This window comes from Sciurus carolinensis, chromosome 12 (genome assembly GCF_902686445.1).
Source record: "Sciurus carolinensis chromosome 12, mSciCar1.2, whole genome shotgun sequence".
Taxonomy (NCBI): domain Eukaryota; kingdom Metazoa; phylum Chordata; class Mammalia; order Rodentia; family Sciuridae; genus Sciurus; species Sciurus carolinensis.
In genome coordinates this window covers 106,515,332-106,537,276 of record NC_062224.1, presented here as the reverse complement: position 1 = coordinate 106,537,276, position 21,945 = coordinate 106,515,332, and the positions used below count along the sequence as shown (strand labels likewise).

Sequence of the window (21,945 nt, the reverse complement as noted above, 5' to 3'; positions counted from 1 at the left end):
TAGAGCTTTGGGAAGGAAGTAGAGATTCGATACTGCTGCTCTCTGATTAGAACTTGAAATGATAGATGACAGTTAAAGTGCTCTTGATATAGTGTAGTAAACCTTGACTTAATAAAAGTTGGACCTGTGACCCATGTTTCACTTGTATGCTGTTGTAAATTATATGATCTCCTTAATTGCAACTAAATTTTGTATTTATAACTGCTTAATTACTATAACTAAGTAGATTAGAAATACCAGTAGGACTTTTGAGCCCCAGATTAATGGTGATTTGTCTGACTCATTGTACTAGGTATGTCATTTATAATTCTGGCCTGCCTCCTGTTCCTTTGAAGAAAATATACTTTTTCTATAGTATGTTTCAGAAGAGCAGAACTCAATAACTATGTTTTATACCATACAAAATGTATCACAAAGGGTTGTTCTGGCAGTGGGTATTTGACCCAACGGCTAATAATCCAAAGTCACCTAACAAGTTAGGAAAATTACAGCTAGTTATAGGAAACTTGGAATTAATCTGCCTTTGAACCTTGGGAGCTGAAGCTGGAAAGATGCATTGGCGTAGCGTCCTATAAAAATAGTTTAAGGGAATGAAAAATAGGTCTAAGCAGAAGCTACGAGTTATAGAAATGCTGCAGAAGACGAGGAAGCCGTTCGGTAACTAGAAAAGAATGGGGCAGGTGTGCCTAGACAAGCACAGAACTCTAGGAGAGGAAACGTGTTCTGCGGGAGACACGAAGGCACGGAACACGAGAATGAAGATACTGATGCCCGAGTTTGTAGACACTGTTCTTCCATTTACTCTAATACTGTTCTGACTGCGATTCTCCTGGAGACCACGTTCAGTTTGTTTTTTTCCTGAGGAAAGGCTGCAGGCTTTTTTGTCAGACTCCATTTCAGAATTCTGACTTTTATCAGCCATGAGACAGTGGGCACATTGTTCAACCTCGGTGTCTCATTTATTATCTGTAAAAAGAGCATCCTAATTCCTGACTTCATAGAGGTGAGGTGAGAATTGAGGGTGACACATGGTCAGCTGTTAGAATGATGCTATGCACAGAACAAATGCTCAGTAAATAGCAGCACATATATAATGTTATTTGAGATGATTTTTTGTTTGCAACTAAAAGATTCTTAACTAGAGTTCATCTGCCTTCAGATTCACTTAGATTAGTGTAACCCTACATAGTGGGCTGGTAAAGTTAGCATACTGGGTGTCGTATTGTCTTATGCAGTTTGATTAATAATATTTGGTACTATTGAGCATTTAATAGATGCTTGGTGATGGTGTAAGCATTTTATCTGTGTTAATTCATTGGTACTTCATTAAAACCTGATAAAGTACCATTCTCTTCATTTTAAAGATGTAGAAACTGAGGTGCAGGGAGACTAATCAACTTGCCCAAGGTTGGGTAATATTTAAGTGTTAGAAATAGGATTTGAACTCAAGTAGTTTTGTTCTAGAATTTCAGTTCTTAAATATCTAATTGCTTTTCAGTTCTTATTTACTGTATTGAAGACGAGGAGAAGGGTTCAGTTTCTGTTGTTGACATATCTTCTATATTTTTTTAATGCTTGTTTTTCTTTCATTTGAGATACCATACCGCACATACAGAGACATGTGGGTAAGATATAATTCAAGGTATCATTCCATTGTAAAGTTCTTCTGTACACAGAGTGGTATAACATCATTTGAAGGAAGATCTGGTAAGTTAAAGGATATATATTGTAAATCATAAAGTAATTATAAAACAGCCACAATGAACTATAGCTAACAAGCCAACAAAGGAGATAAAATGGAATCAGAAAGAAGGCATAAGAAGAAAATAGAGAATATAGGACGAATAAAAAACAAATAAGAAGATAATATACTTAAACCTAACTCTATTAATAATCATATTAAACTTAAATATCCTAAGTGCATCAATTAGAAGGCAGAGATTGTCAGATTGGATAAAAAAGCAAGGTCACCCTATCTCCTGTCTACATGAAACACTTAAAGACAAATGGTTTAAAAATAAAAGGTACACCATACTTTCAGTATTCACAAGAAAGGTGTTGTGGCTGTATTGATGTCAGATAAAGTAGACTTTGAAGAGTATTTCTAGGGATAAAAGATGGTGTTACATAATGATAAAGAGCTCAGTTAAGAGGACACAAAAATTCTCAAGAAGATACCAGGAAAGGAGAGGCAGCAGATTATGTGCATGTACAAATACGGCATAATAAATCCCACTATTATATATAATTTTTTTTTGTTTCCTCAAGTATTTTTTTATTATATATAATTATAATGCACAATAAAAAATAAATTTAAAGAGGACATCAAGATTCTAAACATTTTTGTCCCTAGTAGCAGAACTGTAAAACACATGCAATAAAAACTGACAGAACTCCAAGGAAAAACCAACAAATCTACAATTTTAGTTGGAGATTTCAGTGCTCCTCTCTGTAGACGATAACAACAAGCAGATAGAAAATCACCCAAAATTACCCAGGAATACAGTCGATTTGAACAGTGCAGTTCACCAGTTTTCCCTGCTTAACATTTACAAAATCTCTACCGACAATAGCAGATTATCCTCAGTTCTTCTCAAATACATACAGGTGCAGGAGGCCCTGAGTTCGATCCCCAGTACTACCAAAAGAAAGGAAAAAATCAAGTACACAATATTTTCCAAGGTGGACCATGTTTTGAGCCTTGAAACAAGTCCCAATAACTTAAAAGGATTAGAAACTAGGTATGTTCTCTGATCACAGTGGAATTAAGTTAAAAACTACTGACAGAGAATGCTATGGAAAATTATTCATATTTGCAAATTAACACAATTCTAAAGAGAATTCAAAAGGGAAACTAGAAAGTATTAACTCAATGAAAATGAAAATTCAACATCAGAATCCGTGGGATGCCAATGGAAAAAGTACTTAGGGGAAGACTGTATAGCCCTGCATGCCTAAATTAGAAAAAAAGAAAGATCTCAAACCATTTTCACTTCAACCTTAAGAGCTAGTGAAAGAGGAGATTAAATAACTATGAAAAAGGAAACAATAAATATCAACATGAAAATTAACTTTTTCTGCTTTCTATTCATTAGATAAAAATCAGTGAAAAAAAAAAAAAACTTTGGCAGAGGGAGTCAATAAAATTGATAAAGTTCTTACCAGACAATTGGTATCAAACAGGTGACATAACCAGAGCCTCCAGATAGTAAATGGATAACAAGGGACCATATGAATGACTTTATGCATATAAATTTTTAATAGAGATGAAATAGGACTCATTCTTTGAAATATACTTACTGTTAAACTTCTTTCAAGAAGTAGGTAGCCTGAATAACCCAGTGTCAAAGAAACAATTTGTGATTAAAATATTACCAAAAAACAAAAAACACTTGAGACTCACATGACATCACAAGTAAATTCTAAATATTTAAGCAAGAAACAATACCAATTCTGGGTAGACACCTGCAGAAAATTGCAGAGGAGAGAAAGAATACTTCCTAACATTTTGTTAGGCTAGGGTTATCCTCATACTCAAACTAGACAGAAGTATTATGAGAAAAGATTACCAGAAACAATCCACATGAGCATAGATGCAAAATTTCTAAACATATCTCAACAAATTAAGTGCAGTAGTTTATTAAAAAGAATAGCTCATGAGCAAGTGAGATTTCAGGAATGTCAGGTTGATTTCCCATTTAAAAAGTAGTCATTGTGAGTCACTGTTAACCAACTTAAAAAAAAAATGAAACCCCAAAACAACATGATCATCTCAGTAAGTAGAACAAACAACATTTGACAGTCTTTTGTTCTAGATAATAACTTTGAACAAACTGGATTAGGAAGGACCTTCTTGAGCCCAATAAAGGGTATCGATGAAAATTCTTAAAAGCCATAGATAGGATCATATTTAATGGTGAAAGACTAAATTTGTCCTCCCTAAGACTAGGAGCAAGACATACATGTCTACTGTAACCCCTTATGTTCCATAGTTTATTGGAGGTTCTAACCAGTGCAGTCAAGCAAGACATGGAAACATGAGATAGCTGGATTGTAAAGAAGTAAAAAGTGTCATTTGGCAGATGACACGATTGTGTAGAAAATGTAGAAAATCTCTTGATACATACAAATTTTTTAGAACTAGTAAGTTTAATAAAGTTAACAATTTACATAGCATGTAAGTATCGATTGCATCTCTTTAACATTTTTAAACTGAAATTTCATGAAAACTAATGCCATTGATAATAGCAACAAATATGAAAACTACAATCTATAAAACATTGCCGATAGAAATCAAAGAAGAGTGATAATGGGGAGGTGTCCCTTATTTGTGAGTTAGAAGTCTCACTGTTGTTAAGGTGACATTATCCCCAAATAGATCTCTCTCTCTTTTTTTTAATTTATTTTTATTGTAAACAAATGGGATACATGTCGTTTCTGTTTGTACATGGAGTAACAGCATGCCATTTGCATAATCATACATTTACATAGGGTAATGATGTTTGATTCATTCTGTTATAATTTCCTTCCCCCCACTCCTCCCACCCCTCTTTTCCCTCTATACAGTCCCTCCTTCCTCCATTCTTGCCCCCCCTCCAACCCCCCATTATGTGTCATCATCCGCTTATCAGTGAGATCATTCGTCCTTTTCTTTTTTGAGATTGGCTTATCTCACTTAGCATGATATTCTCCAATTTCATCCATTTGCCTGCAAATGCCATAATTTTCATCATTCTTTATAGCTGAGTAATATTCCACTGTGTGTGTGTGTGTATATATATATATATATATATATATATATATATCACAGTTTCTTTATCCATTCAATCAATTGAAGGACATCTAGGTTGGTTCCACAGTCTGGCTATTGTGAATTGAGCAGCTATGAACATTGATGTGGCTGTATCTGTAGTATGCTGATTTTAAGTCCTTTGGGTATAGGCCGAGAAGTGGGATAGCTGGGTCAAATGGTGGGTCCATTCCAAGTTTTCTAAGGAATCTCCACACTGCTTTCCAAAGTGGCTGCACTAATTTGCAGCCCCACCAGCAATGTATGAGTGTACCTTTTTCCCCACATCCTCACCAACACCTATTGTTGCTTGTGTTCTTGATAATCGCCATTCTAATTGGGGTGAGATGGAATCTTAGTGTAGTTTTGATTTGCATTTCTCTTATTACTAAAGATGGTGAACATTTTTCCATATGTTTGTTGATTGCTTGTAGATCTTCTGTGAAGCATCTGTTCATATCCTTAGCCCATTTGTTGATTGGGTTATTTGTATTCTTCGTGTAGACTTTTTTGAGGGCTTTATATATTCTGGAAATTAGTGCTCTATCTGAAGTATGAGTGACAAAGATATTCTCTCACTCCGTAGGCTCTCTCTTCACATTGCTGATAGTTTCCTTTGCTGAGAGAAAGCTATTTAGTTTGAATCTATCCCAGTTATTGATTCTTGCTTTTATTTCTTCTGCTACGGGACTCCTGTTAAGGAAGTCTGATCCTAAGCCAACAAGTTGATGATTTGGACCTACTTTTTCTTCTATAAGATGCAGTGTCAAAAAAAAAAAGAAAAAAAAAATGCAGTGTCTCTGGTCTGATTTCAAGGTCCTGGATCCATTGTGAGTTGATTTTTGTGCAGGGTGAGAGATAGGCGTTTAGTTTCATTCTGTTGCATATGGATTTCCAGTTTTCCCAGCACCATTTGTTGAAGAGGCTATCTTTTCTCCATTGCATATTTTTGGCCCCTTTGTCTAGTATGAGAAAATTGTATTTATTCGGGTTTGTGTCCGTGTCCTCTATTCTGTACCATTGATCTACCTGTCTATTTTGGTGCCAATACCATGCCATTTTTGTTATTATTGCTTTTGTAGTATAGTTGAAGTTCTGGTATTGCGATACCCCCTGCTTCATTCTTCCTGCTAAGGATTGCTTTAGCTATTCTGGGTTTCCTATTGTTCCAGATGAATTTCATGATTGCTTGCTCTATTTCTGTAAGGTATGTCATTGGGTATTTAGTTGGGAATTCCATTGAATCTGTATAGCACTTTTGGTAGTATGGCCATTTTGACCGTATTAATTCTGCCTATCCAAGAACATGGGAGATCTTTCCATCTTCTAAGGTCTTCCTCAATTTCTTTCTTCAATGTTTTGTAGTTTTCATTGTAGAGATCTTTTACCTCTTTGGTTAGATTGATTCCCAAGTACTTTATTTTTTTTGAGGCTGTTGCAAACGGAGTTGTTTTCCTCATTTCCCTTTCAGATGTTTCATCGCTTGTGTATAAAAATGCTTTCGATTTATGCGTGTTGATTTTATAGTCTGCTGTTTTGCTGAATTCATTGATGAGGTCTAGAAGTTTTCTGGAGGAGGTTTTTGGATCCTCTAAATATAGAATCATGTCATCAGCAAATAGTGACAGCTTAAGTTCCTCTTTTCCTAATCGTATCCCTTTAATTTTTTTGGTCTGCCTAATTGCTCTGGCTAGAGTTTCGAGGACAGTGTTGAATAGAAGTGGTGAAAGAGGACATCCCTGTCTTGTTCCCATTTTTAAAGGGAATGGTTTCAGTTTTTCTCCATTAAGAATGATGTTGGCCATGGGCTTAGCATAAATAGCCTTTACAATGTTCAGGTATGTTCCTACTATCCCTCTTTTTTCCTGGTGTTTTGAGCATGAAGGGGTGTTGTATTTTGTCAAGCGTTTTTTCTGCGTCAATTGAAATAGCCATATGATTCTTATCCTTAAGTCTATTGACATGATGGATTACATTTATTGATTTACAGATGTTAAACCATCGTTGCATTCCAAGGATGAACCCCACTTGATCGTGGTGCACGGTTTTCTTAATATGTTTTTGGATATAGTTTGCCAATATTTTGTTAAGGATCTTTGCATCTATATTCATCAAGGATATTGCTCTAAAATTTTCTTTCCTTGATGTGTCTTTGTCTGGTTTGGGTATGAGGATGATATTAGCTTCATAGAATGAGTTTGGTAGGGTACCCTCCTTTTCTATTTCCTGGAATACTTTGAGAAGTATTGGAATGAGTTCTTCTTTGAAGGTCTTGTAGAACTTGGCTGAGAATCTGTCTGGTCCCAGGATGGTAGGTTTTTAATGGCTTCTTCTATTTCATTGCTTGATATTGATCTGTTTAAATTGTGTATGTCCTGGTTCAGTTTGGGAGGAGCATATGTCTCTAGAAATTTGTCAATGTCTTCAGTAGTTTCTATTTTGTTGGAATACAGATTTTCAAAGCAGCTTCTCATTATGTTCTGTATCTCAGTGGTGTCTGTCGTGATATTTCCTTTTTCATCATGAATTTTAGTAATTTGAGTCTTCTCTCTCCTTCTCTTTGTTAGTGTGGCGAAGGGTTTTTTGTCTATTTTGTTTACTTTTTCAAAGAACCAACTTTTTGTTTTGTCAATTTTTTGCATTGTTTCTTTTGTTTCAGTTTCATTGATTTCAGCTGATTTTACTTATTTCCTGTCTTCTACTACTTTTGCTGTTATTCTGTTCTTCTTTTTCCAGGGCTTTGAGCTGTAATGTTAGGTCATTTAGTTGTTGACTTTTCATTCTTTTCTGGAATGTGCTCCATGCATTGAATTTTTCTCTTAGTACCGCTTTCATAGTGTCCCAGAGATTTTGATATGTTGTATTGTTCTTCTTATTGACCTCTAAGAATTTTTTTATCTCCTCCCTGATGTTTTTTGTTATCCATGTTTCATTCAATAGCATATTATTTAGTCTCCGGGTGTTGGAGTAATTTGTTTTTTATTTTGTCATTGACTTCTATTCTCAGTCCATTATGATCTGATAGAACACAAGGCAGTATCTCTATTTTTTTGCATTTCCTAAGGACTGCTTTGTGGCATAACATATGGTCTATTTTTGAGAAGGTTCCATGTGCTGCTGAGAAGAAAGTGAATCCGCTCGTTGATGGATGGAATATTCTATATAGGTCTATTAAGTCTAGGTTATTGATTGTGTTATTGAGTTCTATGTTTTCTTTGTTTGGTTTTTGTTTGGAAGATCTATCTAGTGGTGACAGCGGTGCGTTAAAGTCACCCAGAATTATTGTGTTGTGGTCTCTGTGATTCCTGAAATTGAGAAGAATTTGTTTGATGTACAGGGATGCACCATTGTTTGGGGCATAAATATTTACTATCGTTATGTCTTCCTGATTTATGGTTCCCTTAAGCAGTATGAAGTGTCCTTCTTTATCCCTTCTGACTATCTTTGGCTTGAAGTCCACTTTATCTGATAATAAGGATGGAAACCCCCGCTTTTTTACTGAGTCCATGTGCGTGGTAGGTTTTTTCCCATCCTTTCACCTTTAGTCTGTGGATGTCTTTTTCTAAGAGATGAGTCTCTTGCACGCAGCATATTGTTGGGTCTTTCTTTTTAATCCATTCTGCCAGTCTATGTCTTTTTTTAATGAGTTAGGCCATTAACGTTCAGGGTTATTTTTGAGAAATGATTTGTATTCCCAGTCATTTGACTTATTTTTGGTTTTTAAGTTGGCTTGGTTTCTCCTTTGAGTGGTTTTTCTCTAAGGTAGTTTCTCCCTTTGCTGACCTCCATTGTTGTTTTTCATTTCCTCCTCATGGAATATTTTGTTGAGAACATTCTATAGCGCAGGCTTTCTCTTTGTAAATTCTTTTAACTTTTGTTTATCATGGAAGGATTTATTTCATCTTCAAATCAGAAGGTTAGTTTTGCTGGGTATAGGATTCTTGGTTGGCAACCATGTTCTTTCAGAGCTTGAAATACGTTGTTCCAGGCCATTCTAGCTTTTAGAGTCTGGGTTGAGAAGTCGGCTGCTATCCGTATTGGTCTCCCCCTATATGTAATCTGATGCTTTTCTCTCGCAGCCTTCAAAATCCTATCTTTATTTTGAATGTTAGGCATTTTCATTATAATGTGCCTTGGTGTGGACCTGTTGTGATTTTGTGCATTTGGTGTTCTGTAAGCCTCTTGTATTTGATTTTCCATTTCATTCTTCAGGTTTGGGAAATTTTCTGATATTATTTCATTGAATAGGTTGTTCATTCCTTTGGTTTGTATCTCTGTGCCTTCCTCAATCCCAATAATTCTTAAATTTGGTCTTTTCATGATGTCCCATAGTTTGGAGATTTTGTTCATGATTTCTTACCACTTCTTTGTTTGGACAACTTTATTTTCAAGATTAAATATTTTGTCTTCATTGTCTGAAGTTCTGTCTTCCAAGTGGTCTAGTCTGTTGGTGATGCTGTCCATTGAGTTTTTTATTTGGTTTATTGTTTTCCTCATTTTAAGGATTTCTGTTTTTGTTTTGTTTTGTTTTGTTTTGTTTTTTTGAGAATCGCTATCTCTTTGTTGAAATGATCTTTTGCTTCCTGCAGGTGCTCTTTCAGCTTATTGGTATTATCATTCGTTGCCTGCATTTGCTCTCTTATCTCATCCTTTGCTTCGCGAATCATCTTAATCATGTATAATCTGAAGTCCTTTTCTGACATTTCTTTGGGTCATTTTCTTCCCTTATTTTTTCATGTTGTTCATGTATCTACCCCTCTAGCAGTGCAGATCTGGGCTATTGCAGATTTCCCCCTATAGGCTTATAGTGTCCCTATAGGTTTCCAAAACCCTTTCTTTAAGGGGGATCAATATTAGCAGTGCCCAATTCAGACACTATGCAATCCTCGACCAAATAGCCCCTATGAGGACAATAACAAAATTGTCTTAATAAACAGAATGAGTTCAAATATTATCTTCAGTAAAACAAAGGGATTTGCAATAAGGTCTGCAGTTTCTAATGGAGGACATAGAGGATGCAGAGGGATGTAGAATGTGGCTGTTAATGGGATAAGAAAAGAATATACAGAAGTTCTAGATAATAGAAAGGGTGAGAGTGTAATCAAAAGAAATTGGATGTTAGCATGCAAAAAAGGGAGAAAGAGACTCTGAGGGAACAGGTAAACAAAAGAAAAAGAAAGCGAGAAAAGTAAGGAAATAAAAACTTAAATTTTTTCTACAAGGAGAAAAAAGAAAATCTACAGTGTAATACTCATATAGTAATGAAACCTCCCAGAGTTCAGTAGCCTGATGCATGAGAGGTACCTGACAATGAGCTTCAAGCCTCCAAGCAGGCATCTCAGGATGGGATTTGCCCCACCTAAAGATCGGAGCTACGGCTTCCAGGATTATCCAAGATGGCAGCTCTGGCTTCGAAATATGTTGGCAACTGGGGAGCTGCAGCTCAGGGGTGTAGACGTGGTCAGCTGGAGGTCCTGGAGGCGGGGTGCGGTTGGTCAGGCAGGGATCCTGGAGGTTGGGTGTGTTTGGTGTGGTTGTGGGATCCTGGAGGCCGGGTGCAATCAGTCGGTCCGGGGTCCCGGTGATAGGGTGCAGTCAGTTGTTCTGGGGGTCGTGGCGGCAGGGAGCATCAGTCGATGTGAGGGCCCCAGAAGCAGGGAGTGATCGGTCGGGCTGAGGGATCCTGGAGATGGGGCTCAGTCAGTCCAGCCAGGGGTCCTATGGGGTCTGGCTGTTGTCTCAAAATGGCGGCAGCCATGTGTAATCAAACCTGCAGGTACTATAACAGTGAACTTCCAGGCAACAGCAGGTAGCTGGTGCTCCACTGGCGGTTGGCGATCAGTTTGGTGATTGTTGTCGGATGATTGGGAGGTGAACCTTGTGTGTTGGATGATGGATAGGTGTAAGGCAGGCGATGGACATGGCGGATGATAGGCACCTGACAGTGAGCAATCAAGAAACAGTTATCCTGTGCTTGAAACCGGAGTTACGGAGTGACAAGGAATGCAGCCTCCCTCTAGTCCGCCATCTTGGATCAGATCTCTTGATTTATGTAATTTCCATCAAAATCCTAGCAGACATTTTCGTAGACATTAACAAACTGTTGCTAAAATTCATGTGGATGTGCAAAGGACCTAGAATAGCCAAAATAAGTTTGAAAAAGAATTGTGTTGGAAGGCTCTTACTAGTTGATTTCACAGTTTTATTATAGAGTAAAAGTAATCAAAACAGGGTTGTATGTGTGTAAACATGGAAAATAAACTAATGGAATAGAACAAAGCCCAGAAGTAAGTCAATACTTACATGGACCAACTTTTGACAAGGTACAAAGACAGTTCAATTAAGAAAGGATAGTCTAGGGGCACAAGGTCCTGGGTTCGATCCCCAGCATCGCAAAAAAAAAAAAAATCCTCCCAGAGACTACTTCAACCCTCTAAAGCCCTCTGCAAGGAAGTTAAAAAAAAAAAAAAAAAAGAAAGGATAGTCTATTAAATAATGTTAGCACAATTGGGTTTAATACCTGGTTCTACAAAGGAACAACAGCAAAGAATTATATACCTAAATGCTAAACCTAAAATTACAAACTTACACAAAAACAGGGACCAGGAATATCTTTATTTTCTTTGGATAGGGACATTAAACGTGTGATCCATGAAACAACACATTGCTAAATAATCTTTATCAACTTAAAATGTATGCTTTTCAAAAGAAAAAAAAATGAATGAAAAGGTAGGTCACAGAATGGAAGAAAATTTTTGCAAATCAAATATCTGATTTAAGGACTTGCATCTAAGATACCTAAAGAACTCTCAGTACCAACGACCTAAATTTTAAAAAAATGTGCAAGAGACTTGGTAGATGTTTCAACAGAGAAGATAGTATATTGAAAAGATGCTTCTTTTTCATATTAGTTATACTATTGTTAGTCACTGAAGAAATATAAATTAAAATCACAGTGAACTACCACTATATGCTTAAAAGACCAGCCATATCAAGTGTTGGCATGTATGTGAAAGAACTAGAACTCTGTACTTTGCCATAGGATTGTAAACTGGTACAATGGTTTGGTTGTAGCAAATGTTCCAGCTCTTTCACTTCCAGGTATTTACAGAAGGGAAAAGAATTGCATACTAGTGTTCACAGCAACCTTATTTATAAAAGCCCTAAATCCCACCAGTGGAAAAGTAGATAAACAAATTGTGATTTATCCATACAACTTAGCAGTATGAAAGTATGAACTTTTGATAAAGCAATGTGGATGAATATTAAAAGAAATGTGCTGAATATAAGAAACCAGGCATTTGGGAGTGGCTGAGTATGTTCACTACCTTCATTGTAGGTATTTTTTTCATGTGCAGCTTATTACCAGGTGCCATCTGTATTAAATAAAAAGCTGTTGCTTTAAATATAAAGCAGAAGAAGTTGAGTGAGGTTTGTGGGATTTTTGTTGTTGTTTTTGGTATGGGGGATCGAACCCAGGGGTGTTTTACTATTGAGAGATAGCCCCAGCCATTTTTTTTTTTTTTTAATTATCTTATTTTCAAACAGTCTTGCTAAATTGCTGAAACTGGCCTCAAACTTGTGATCCTTCTACCTCAACCTTCTGAGTGACTGGGATTACAGGTGTGTATACCACCTGGTTGAGATTGGTTCTTTGAAATCATCAAGAAATAGAATTCATTTAGAGCACTGGCTCTCAACTGGGGGTGATTTGTCCCCCTGGAGATATTTGATTTTTACATCTGTCACTAACATCTAGTGGGTGAAGGTCAGCAGTAGTGCCAACAGTCTACCAAGCACAAAAGAGTTCCTTAACAAAGAATTAAACAGTACCAAATGTCAGTAATATCAGTGTTGAGAAACTTTGAGTTAGACTCTATCTGAAGTCAGTTCAGATGCTTATTGTTTGCATCCTGTTACTGCAAATTCCTATGTTGAATATGTTATTGGCAAGACAGATTGCTAAACAGAAACCTTTGGAGAAAATTGTGTCTTAGGTCTGTAGGAACATGCAGATGAATGTGTGGATGACGTGTTGGTAAGACTGTGATTCGTGAATAATTGTTTTCATATAGGCACGTGAATTTCTTTTAGATGTGTTGCAGTAGTTTTCGTCATTTAAGAAAGTGTTGACACATCACTACCACAATACACATAATTCCCCAGCTTCGTCTAATGGAGGCCATCACTAGAGCTTAATTCTAACTGGTGGTCTAAGATTAAATTTTTGTTTTTTGAAATAATTGGTGACTTTTTGAAGTCTGAAATTTATATTTGATTGATTAATTAAAAAGCTACCTATCCAACTTTTTTTTGCCAATATTCCAGTAAATAGACCAAGACCCTGGGTCTCAGGCACATCAGCATTTTACATGCTGACACTGGATCTTAGTAATTTCTTCTTTTTCCATTTTATTTTTTACTTTTTACATTTAAATTTATTTTAACTGATACATAAAACAGTTGTGCATATTTTTGGGAGTAAATGGATTTGGTCAACTTCTGTCCTAGGCCATCCGCATTTCCCTTTTGGGATATTTGTTATTTTTTGATTATTTTCTCCAGTGGTGGTTGGTTGCAATGGAAAAAAATGGCTTTTGACTTGCAGCTACTCTGCTGTATTAATTGCTTTTACCAATAATTGTATGGAATAAGTGAATGACAGGAGTTTTAAATGAGAAGTGGAGTGATAAAGCAGACTTCTTTTTCTTACACAACTCTCATGTAGATGGCCAACAAATTCCGGCAATTTTGCATTGGGAGAGAGATTTCTAGAATTAGGTTTTTTACTAAGCTTATAATCACTTGGCTGGAGTAGGGCAATAACTTTCTTATTGCTTTCTCTGCTTTTAAAGTTCTCTTTCTTATCCATCAGCCTTCAAAAATGTTGCTTAAGTCCCCTTTTTAAAATAAAGTATCATGATACACTTCTCTCCCTTTCTATAATTATATAGGAATTCCCAGTCACCCAGAATGGGGATTCTTAGCTGCTTTTTATTCCTCAGTCCCTTTAGAGACTCATTTGATGTCCAGGCAAAGAAGGATTTTTTTTTTCAGTGTGTGCTCATGTACACAGTTTTTGTACTTTTGGAGAGTTGGACAGTTGATGACCCTGGAGTTTCATTCATGGTTTTTTAGTTAGGAAATCTTGATTTAGAGAATAATGTGCATGTTTTGTCCTGTGCTTTTGTCCTTGCTTCATGATCTGGCTAGAGTCTACCTTAGCAGTTTATCTTTCATGTATACATACATACTCTGGTGCTTTTTCTGCCAGAATTAATCAACATTCCTCTGTCATTCTGATTCATCATTCTTATGGCTTTGCAAATAATAATTTCCTCTTGCTTGGGTTGCCCTTACCCATAAACTTCTTCTCTACCTCCTCAGTTTCTACTTTAGACTCATTTCAGATGTAAGAACATCTCCTCCTTGGCAGAAGTAAATAAATATGAAGGAATTCTGGCAAGTGAGATTTCCATTTGGGGACAGTGAAGAGGAATAGAAATAGTCAAAAGACTATTTCTTTTGTCTTTTCTTGAGAGAACTCCCTCCTTGTAACCTGAGCCTGTTTCCTAAGTTGAATATAATGTTTATTTTAGGGGACTCCTAGAAAAAATGAAGGCCAGTGTTCCAGTCCCCATAACACCTCAGTATTCATGTAGAAAACTACCTTCTCCAGATCATTGAGGAACTTATGCAAGAGTGAACACATCATCAGAGAGCTGGTACTCAGTGTTCGAATATAAAGTGGCATAAATATACTTGAACATCTTTTGAAATCTTTTTGAAAGTGAGGTATGTGTTTAAACCGCAAGTCACTAGGTAAATGCACTATGTAAGCTCTTCCTTTGTTGTCTATGGGGATTTGGTTACAGAACCTGTAGATGCTCATATTACATAATATTTTTATAACCTGTTCACATCTTCCTGTATACCTTAGGTAATCACTAGATTAATACCTAGTCTAATGTAAATGCTATGTAAATAGTCATACTGTATTGCTCAGGGAGTAGTGATAAGGAAAAGTCCATACATGTTCAGTACAGATGCAGTTTTTTATATTGCTATGTAGCTATGTTATAGTACATTATAATTATTCATAATGGGTTCATTTTGAGATATTAATAAATGCACTTTCAGTTTTCTCCATTTCAATCCCTAGTACTTCCTCTTTCCCTTGGTTACCTTCTTTACCCTTTTCGTCTTTTATTTATTTCTTAATTGATGCATTATAATTCTATTTAAGATTAGGATGCATTGTGATATATTCATACATTCACACAGCATAATTTGGTCAGCTTCATTCTTCAGTTCTTTCCCTTGCCCTCTCCCCTTGATTCCCCCTTGTCTCCCACTTGTCTTGCTGATCCCCTGTTTTATTTTCATGAGATGCTCCACCCCTTTTAAAAAAATTTCCTTTTCTAGTTTCTACATATGAGAGAAAACACTGGACCCTGATTTTCTGAGTCTGGCTTATTTCACCTAGCATGATGTTCACCAGTTCCATCCATAACATCATTTCATTCTTTATGGCTTAGTAGAACTCCTTTGGGAATATGTACCATATTTTCTTTATCCATCCAACCTAGTCTGGTTTCATAACTTGGGCTATTATGGGTTGTGCTGTTAGAAACATTGGTATGCATCTGTTGCTATAATATGCTGATTGTAGTTCTTTTGGATAAATACCAAGGAATGGAGTAACTGTATCATAATGGTGGTTCCATTCCTATTCTTTTGAGCAAAATCTTCATACTGCATTCCAAAGTGATTGTACTAATTTTCAGTCCCATCAGCAGTGTCCAGGTGTACCTTTCCTCCCATGTCCTTGCCAGCCAAGTGTTGTTGTTTGTATTTTTGATGTTGCCATTCTGACTGGGGTGAGATGAAATCTCAGTATAGTTTGTTTTTTAAGTTGTAGATGGACACAATACCTTAATTTTATTTGTTTATTTATTTAAATTGTAGATGGACACGATACCGTTACTTGTTTATTTTTATGTGGTACTGAGGATTGAACCCAGGGCCTCATGTCTTCTAGGCGAGCACTCTACCACTGAGCCATAACTCCAGCCCCCATTTATTGATTCTTGATTTTATTTCTTGAGCTTTAGAAGTCTTGTTAAGGAAGTTGGTACCTGTACCAGTGTATTAGTGTTGTCCCTGTGTTTTCTTCTGGAAGTTTCATTGTTTCTGATTGAATTCCTAGGTTAGGATTTAATTTTATTCTTCCTCATATGGCTGTCTAGTTTTCTCAGCACCATTTTTGAAAAAGGCACTTTTCTCCAACATGTGCTTTTGGCACCTTTGCCCAGGATTCGATGACTGTATTTATGTGACTTTGTCTCTGTGTCTTCTAGTCTGTTCCATTGGTCTTCAAATCTGTTTTTATGCCAATACCATGCTATTTTTGTTCCTATAGTTCTGTAGTATAATTCGAGATGAGGTATTCATTCTCGCAGTTATTACTCAGGATTGCTTTGACCATTCTGAGTCTTTTATTCTTATAAATTTTAGGGCTGTTGTATCTAGATCTAGTTCTAAGAAGAATATCATTGGTATTTTGATGGGGATTGCATTGTCCATAGATTACTTTTGTTTAGTATGGCCATTTTGACACTAATTCTGCTCATGAACATGTTAGAACTTTCTGTCTTCTAAGTCTTCTTTAATTTCTTCAGTGCTTTATAATTTTCATTGTAGAGGTCTTTCATCTCCTTACATTTATTCCTAAGTATTTTATTTATTTTTTTGAGGTTATTGTGAATGGAATAGTTTTGTTGATTTCTTTCTTGATGGATTAATCACTGGAATATTAATAAAGCTATTTTAAAGTTATTTTTTTAAAAAAATTTTAGTGCATTGTAGTTATACACAATAGTTGGGTACATTTTGACAAAATTATACATGCAAGGAATTTAATTTCAGTTTTACCCTTCTCTACCCTCCTCCAATTGTTTTTCCTCTGCTATACTGATTTTCCTTTTGAAAGCTATTGATTTTTGTGTTTGGTCTTGTATCTGCTACTTTGCTGAATTTATCAGATCTGGAAGTTCTCTGGGGGAGTTTTGTTTTTTTGTATTTGAGGTATACAGTCATGTTATCAGCAAACAGTTTGAATTCTCTATTTGTTTTCCTTTAATTTCCTTCTCTTGCTCTATTGCTCTGCCTCAAGTTTCAAGAGTCATGCTGAGTAGGAGTGATGAGAGTGGACATCTGTCTTATTTGGGATTTTAGAGGAAATGTTTTCAGTTTTTCTCTGTTAAGTATGATGTTGGCTTTGGGTTTGTCATATATAACCTTTATAATGTTGTAGTAAGTTCCTTCTGTCTGTAGTTTCTCCAGTGTTTTTATCATGAATGGGTGCTGAATTTTGTGAAAGGCTCTTTCTGCATCTATTGAGGTGATTATATGATTTTTGTTTATTTTTGTGATGAATTATGTTTATTGATTTATGTATATAGACCCAATCTTGCATCCCTGGAATGAATCCAACTTGATCATGGTGTACAGTCTTAATGTGTTGTCGAATGTTGTTTGCTGATATTTTGGTAAGAGTGTTTGCATGTATGTTCATCAAGTGTGTTGCTCTATTGTTTTCTTCCTTTGATGTGTCTTTATCTGGGGTTGGCATCAGGTGATACTGACTTCATAGAATTAGTTTGGGAGTGTTCCCTCCCTTTCTAGTTCATGGAATAATTTCAAGAGAACTGGTGCTGGTTCTTCTTTCAAGTTCTGGTAGAACTCAGCTGAGAATCCATCTGGTCCTTGGCTTTTCTTTGTTGGAAGGTTTTTTTTAATACTGCTTCAATATCATTGCTTGATATTGGTATATTTAGGTTTCCTGTATCCTCTTGGTTCAGTTTGGGTAGGTCAGTATGTGTATAGAAATTCATCAATATCTTCTATATTTTCAAATTTATTGGAATATAAATTTTCAAAATAGTCCCTAATACTCTGGATTTCAGAAATGTCTATGGTTTCTCCTTTATCATCTCTAATTTATTGAATTGGGTCTTCTCTCATTCTTGTGGTTAGTTGGCTAGGATCTTGTCAATCTTGTTTATTTTTAAAGAACTCACTTGGTTGCATTGATCCTTTGTATTTTTTATTCTCTATTTCATTAATTTCAGCTTTGATCTTAATTATTTTCTGTCTTCTGTTGATTTTGGAATTAGTTTGTTCTGCTTTTTAGGGCCTTGGAATGTGGCGACATTGTTTATTTGGAATCTGGATATTTAATGTGGATACTTAATTCTATAAACTTTTCTCTTAGTACCGTCTTCATAGTATTTCAAAGACTGTGGTATGTTGTATCACTGTTCTTGTTTGATTCTAGGAATTTTTTTAAATTATCATTTCTTCTATGGTTCATTCCTCATGTATTTTATGTGGTTTCTTTATGTTTTCTTGTTGATTTTTCTTTCTTTTCTTTTTAGTTTTTTGTACCAGGGATTGAACCCAGTGGCACTTACCACTGAGCCACATCCCCAGTGCTTTTTATTTTTTCTTTTGAGATAGGGTCTTGCTAAGTTGCTTAGGGTCTTGCTAAATTGCTGAGGCTGGCTTTGAACTCAGGATCCTCCTTCCTCAGCCTCCTGAGACTCTGAGATTACAGTAGGGTGCACCACTTTGCCCATCTTGCTGTTAATTTCTAATCCTAACCAATTATCATCTGATAAAATGCATGGGATAATATCGTTGTAAGACTTGTTTTGTGTCCTAAAATATGATCTGTTTTGGAAATGTTTCCTTGAGCTGCTAAGAAGAAAGTGTTTTCAGTGGTTTTCCATTAGGTCCATTTGATTCATAGTATCATTTTGGTCATTATGTTTTAGGGTCTCACTAAATTGCTGAGGCCAGCTTTGAACTTGTGAGCCTCCTACCTCGGCCATCTAAGTCTCTCGGGTTACAGGCGTGCACCACCGCTAGCTCATGAGTAATTTTAATAATCAGTTTTTAAGTATTTGTCTGGCATTTCATCCTAGTCTATGTCTGTGTGTTCTTTTGGTGGGGATTGAAACTTCTGTGGGGGGAGGACTTTTTTTCCTGTTTCCTCGTGTTTTCAGAGCTCTTGGACTTACCCATGTTGAGGTGGATTCCTCTTATTTTATGAGGATATTCTTTGAAACAGAAGAAAAAAGAAGGAAAAAAAAGTGATAAAAGTGAAGAGAAAAAATGAGTATGTGTTGTGTAAAAACACATCTCCAGAAGCCAGTCAACACAGCTAGAACACACACACATACACATTCCACAGTCATGCTCAGTGGAAAAGACATTTTAATGAAAATGAAGGGTTTGTCTCTGCTGAGATGGTCAAAACTGTCAACACTGTTGACAGGATGGCTGTTCACTGCTTATGCCTTACTGTTCTCCTTTTTGTTTCTTCTTAGGTTGTTTACCTCTTAGGGACAGCAAGGGTTGGAGGTTGTTAAACCTGTCTTCTAAGTTGTTCACTAAGCTGTCAGATCAAGTGACCTGGAACCAAAGCTGTTAGTAATGACTCTCATCTTCTCTTCTTGCCAGTTGAAGTTAAGGCAGAATGGGAGGTAGTGACAGTTGGAGTTGAGTCTGTGTAAGCTAAGTAGATGCCCTCCCAGGGCAGGGTGGTAATTCTGCTTGTGAAGTTCAGGCAACTGTTGTGTTGTATAGTTCTGACTGACCTTTGGAACTTTGTCCTGAGTATCTGCTCTAGAGAGGGAAGCTCCACCCTCTCTATTGCTGTCCATCTCCCCTGGGCACCTGGATCTCTGAGACCTCCAGAGAACTCACTCTGGAGGCAAAACAGTCAATTCTCTGCTCTCCACTACCCACAAATATAGTCTTCCCAGGATCAGATCTTGAGCACAAATGTACCAGTCTATCCAGTTTTTGGGTTCTTTTGGACTAATCGTGCAAGCCACCAAACCCAACCGGTAAGCAAGTTGCACTGTGCTCTGTATCCCGAGCCTGAGCCCCGCCAGGCTCTGTGTCTGCCGCGGTGTACCCCAGTGGGTGCATGCAGACACACGTGGCTCATGCATGTTAAGAACTCCTGGGCTCCTGCAGCAGAAAGCTGCCTGCACCACCTCTCCCAGATGTATTTGCAATTTTTTTCACCAACTATTTTCATCTGTTATTAATTGAATCCTAGAATATGGGACCACATTTATATTAATAGGCATTGTTACTTTTTTTTTTTTCTTAGTACTGGGGATTGAACCTAGGGATACTCTACTACTGAGTGACATCCCCAGTCCTCCTTATCTTTTCTTTTGATACAGGATCTCATTAAATTGCCCAGACTGGCCTCAGACTTGGGATCCTGCTGTCTCAGCATCTTGCGTCATTAGGACTACAGGTGTGTGCTGTCACACCTGCCATGAGGCACTGTTACTTTAAAGTAGGGTCTTAAATATTAGCTGTTGGAATCTTTAATGGTAGAGCACATGATTTTTTTTTTTTTGACTAGTTGATCGCTGACAGAATAGATCTCTCGCTTTCACAAGTTAGTACTTGTGGTTTTCAGTATTCATAAATTACTGGGAGAGTGTGTGGCACTTATAATTGTGCTGAGCACAGATTTGATCCTAGTCTACTACCCAGTGGGCACATCTCTGTGCTTTGTTGATTTCTGCTATTTTCTTGTACTCTTTTAAAAATTTTGTTCTGGTTATACATGACAGTAGAATTGATTTTGACACATCATACATAGATGGAGCATAATTTCTCATTTTCTGGTTGTACGTAAAGGAGAGTTACATTGGTCATGCAATCGTATATTCACACAGGGTAATAATGTCTGATTCATCCTATCACTCCTTCCCTCATACCCCTTCCCCTCTCTTCCCTCCCCTCTAACCTAAAGTATCTCTGTCCTTCCCTAGTCATTCCCCATTGTGAATTTCTTCTATGTTTTATAGTGATTTTTGTTGCCAGCACTATGTTCTGCTGGCAAATCCTAATGACCAAAGAAAAGAAAATTGCAATAGAACTAGAAGGAGAAATTTGTGGTAAATTAAAGAGTAAAATGTAGGATTTTGTGATGATTTAAATTTATGATGCAGAAGAGTCTTTATAATGTATTTGGTAATGTGAATATGAATTATTTCATACTTAAATGTATGTAGGAGTAAAAAGGAAATTAATTATATTTATTGTTTTCTACAGCATGGTAGTATTCTCAAATTTGGGCACCTTTCCAGATGTCTTGGGACAAATTCCTCATAATATCAAGGATCTATTGTACTTGAAGACATCACAGAGATTTCATTTGTTGAACTTTCTGAATTCATTTGGAACTGTGAAATAGTCTGTCTTTTTCTCTGTGTTTCTGTTCCTTTCTTTCTTTACACATACACATACACACCCTTCTGGATAAAACTTTGATGATCCATATAATTTAGTAGTTCATGTGTAAGGACTTTTCATTGGGTAAAGGATAAAGTCCAAGTTTCCCTTTTACTGTGACAGATATCACCCTTTACACTTTCTCTCCAGATAAAGATGCCTCACATCTCTTGTATCTTGCCCTCTCTGCTCTTTTTGAACTATTGGAAGTTTCAGAATATGAGAGAAGATTTTGCCAGTCCTGGCCTTTGCTCATGCTGTTATTTCCTTTGTCGTGTTGTTCATCTAATGAACTACTATTAAATGTGAAGAGAGAAAGAAACTAGATATTTCACTTCTGGCCACTTCCGCATTTCCACAGTATTTAACATTCAAGTAAAGTTGGAAGGGAAAGGTAGTTTGACTTTGCAAAATGCACCAAGGATTAGCAACTGAAGATGTGCAATTAGGATATATCTCTGCCATTACTGGTTGTGCGAGTGAGTTCAGCCAGATCATGACTTCAGTGTTGGATCCTGTGCTCTCGTGTAAAATTAGGAGATTGAATTAATTCGATGGGTTTAACAGACTTACTATTTCCCCTTTTCCTTTATTTTACTTTCCCTTCTTCCTTCCCCTTTTTTCATTGTGTCACATTTGAAAGACAGATACTTTGCTATCACTTTTCAGTAAATTCCTGTAACCATGATCCTCTGTGTGAACTGGGGGTGAGCAGGTTGGGGAGCATGTCTTGGGAATAAGGGGCAAGTGTCAGACTTCAAATGCATCCCAAGTTGAGATCTCTCTGTAATATTTGTCAGTATTATTTTTTCTATTAGCATGAGGCA

General features: G+C 36.6%; 1 protein-coding gene across 3 annotated transcripts in view; it reads left to right on the top strand.

The window, feature by feature from the left end:
* The window catches only part of Ralgps2 (Ral GEF with PH domain and SH3 binding motif 2), a 162,660-nt gene that overhangs the window by 15,813 nt on the left and 124,902 nt on the right, over positions 1-21,945 (top strand). The gene's annotated exons all lie outside the window — the stretch shown is intronic.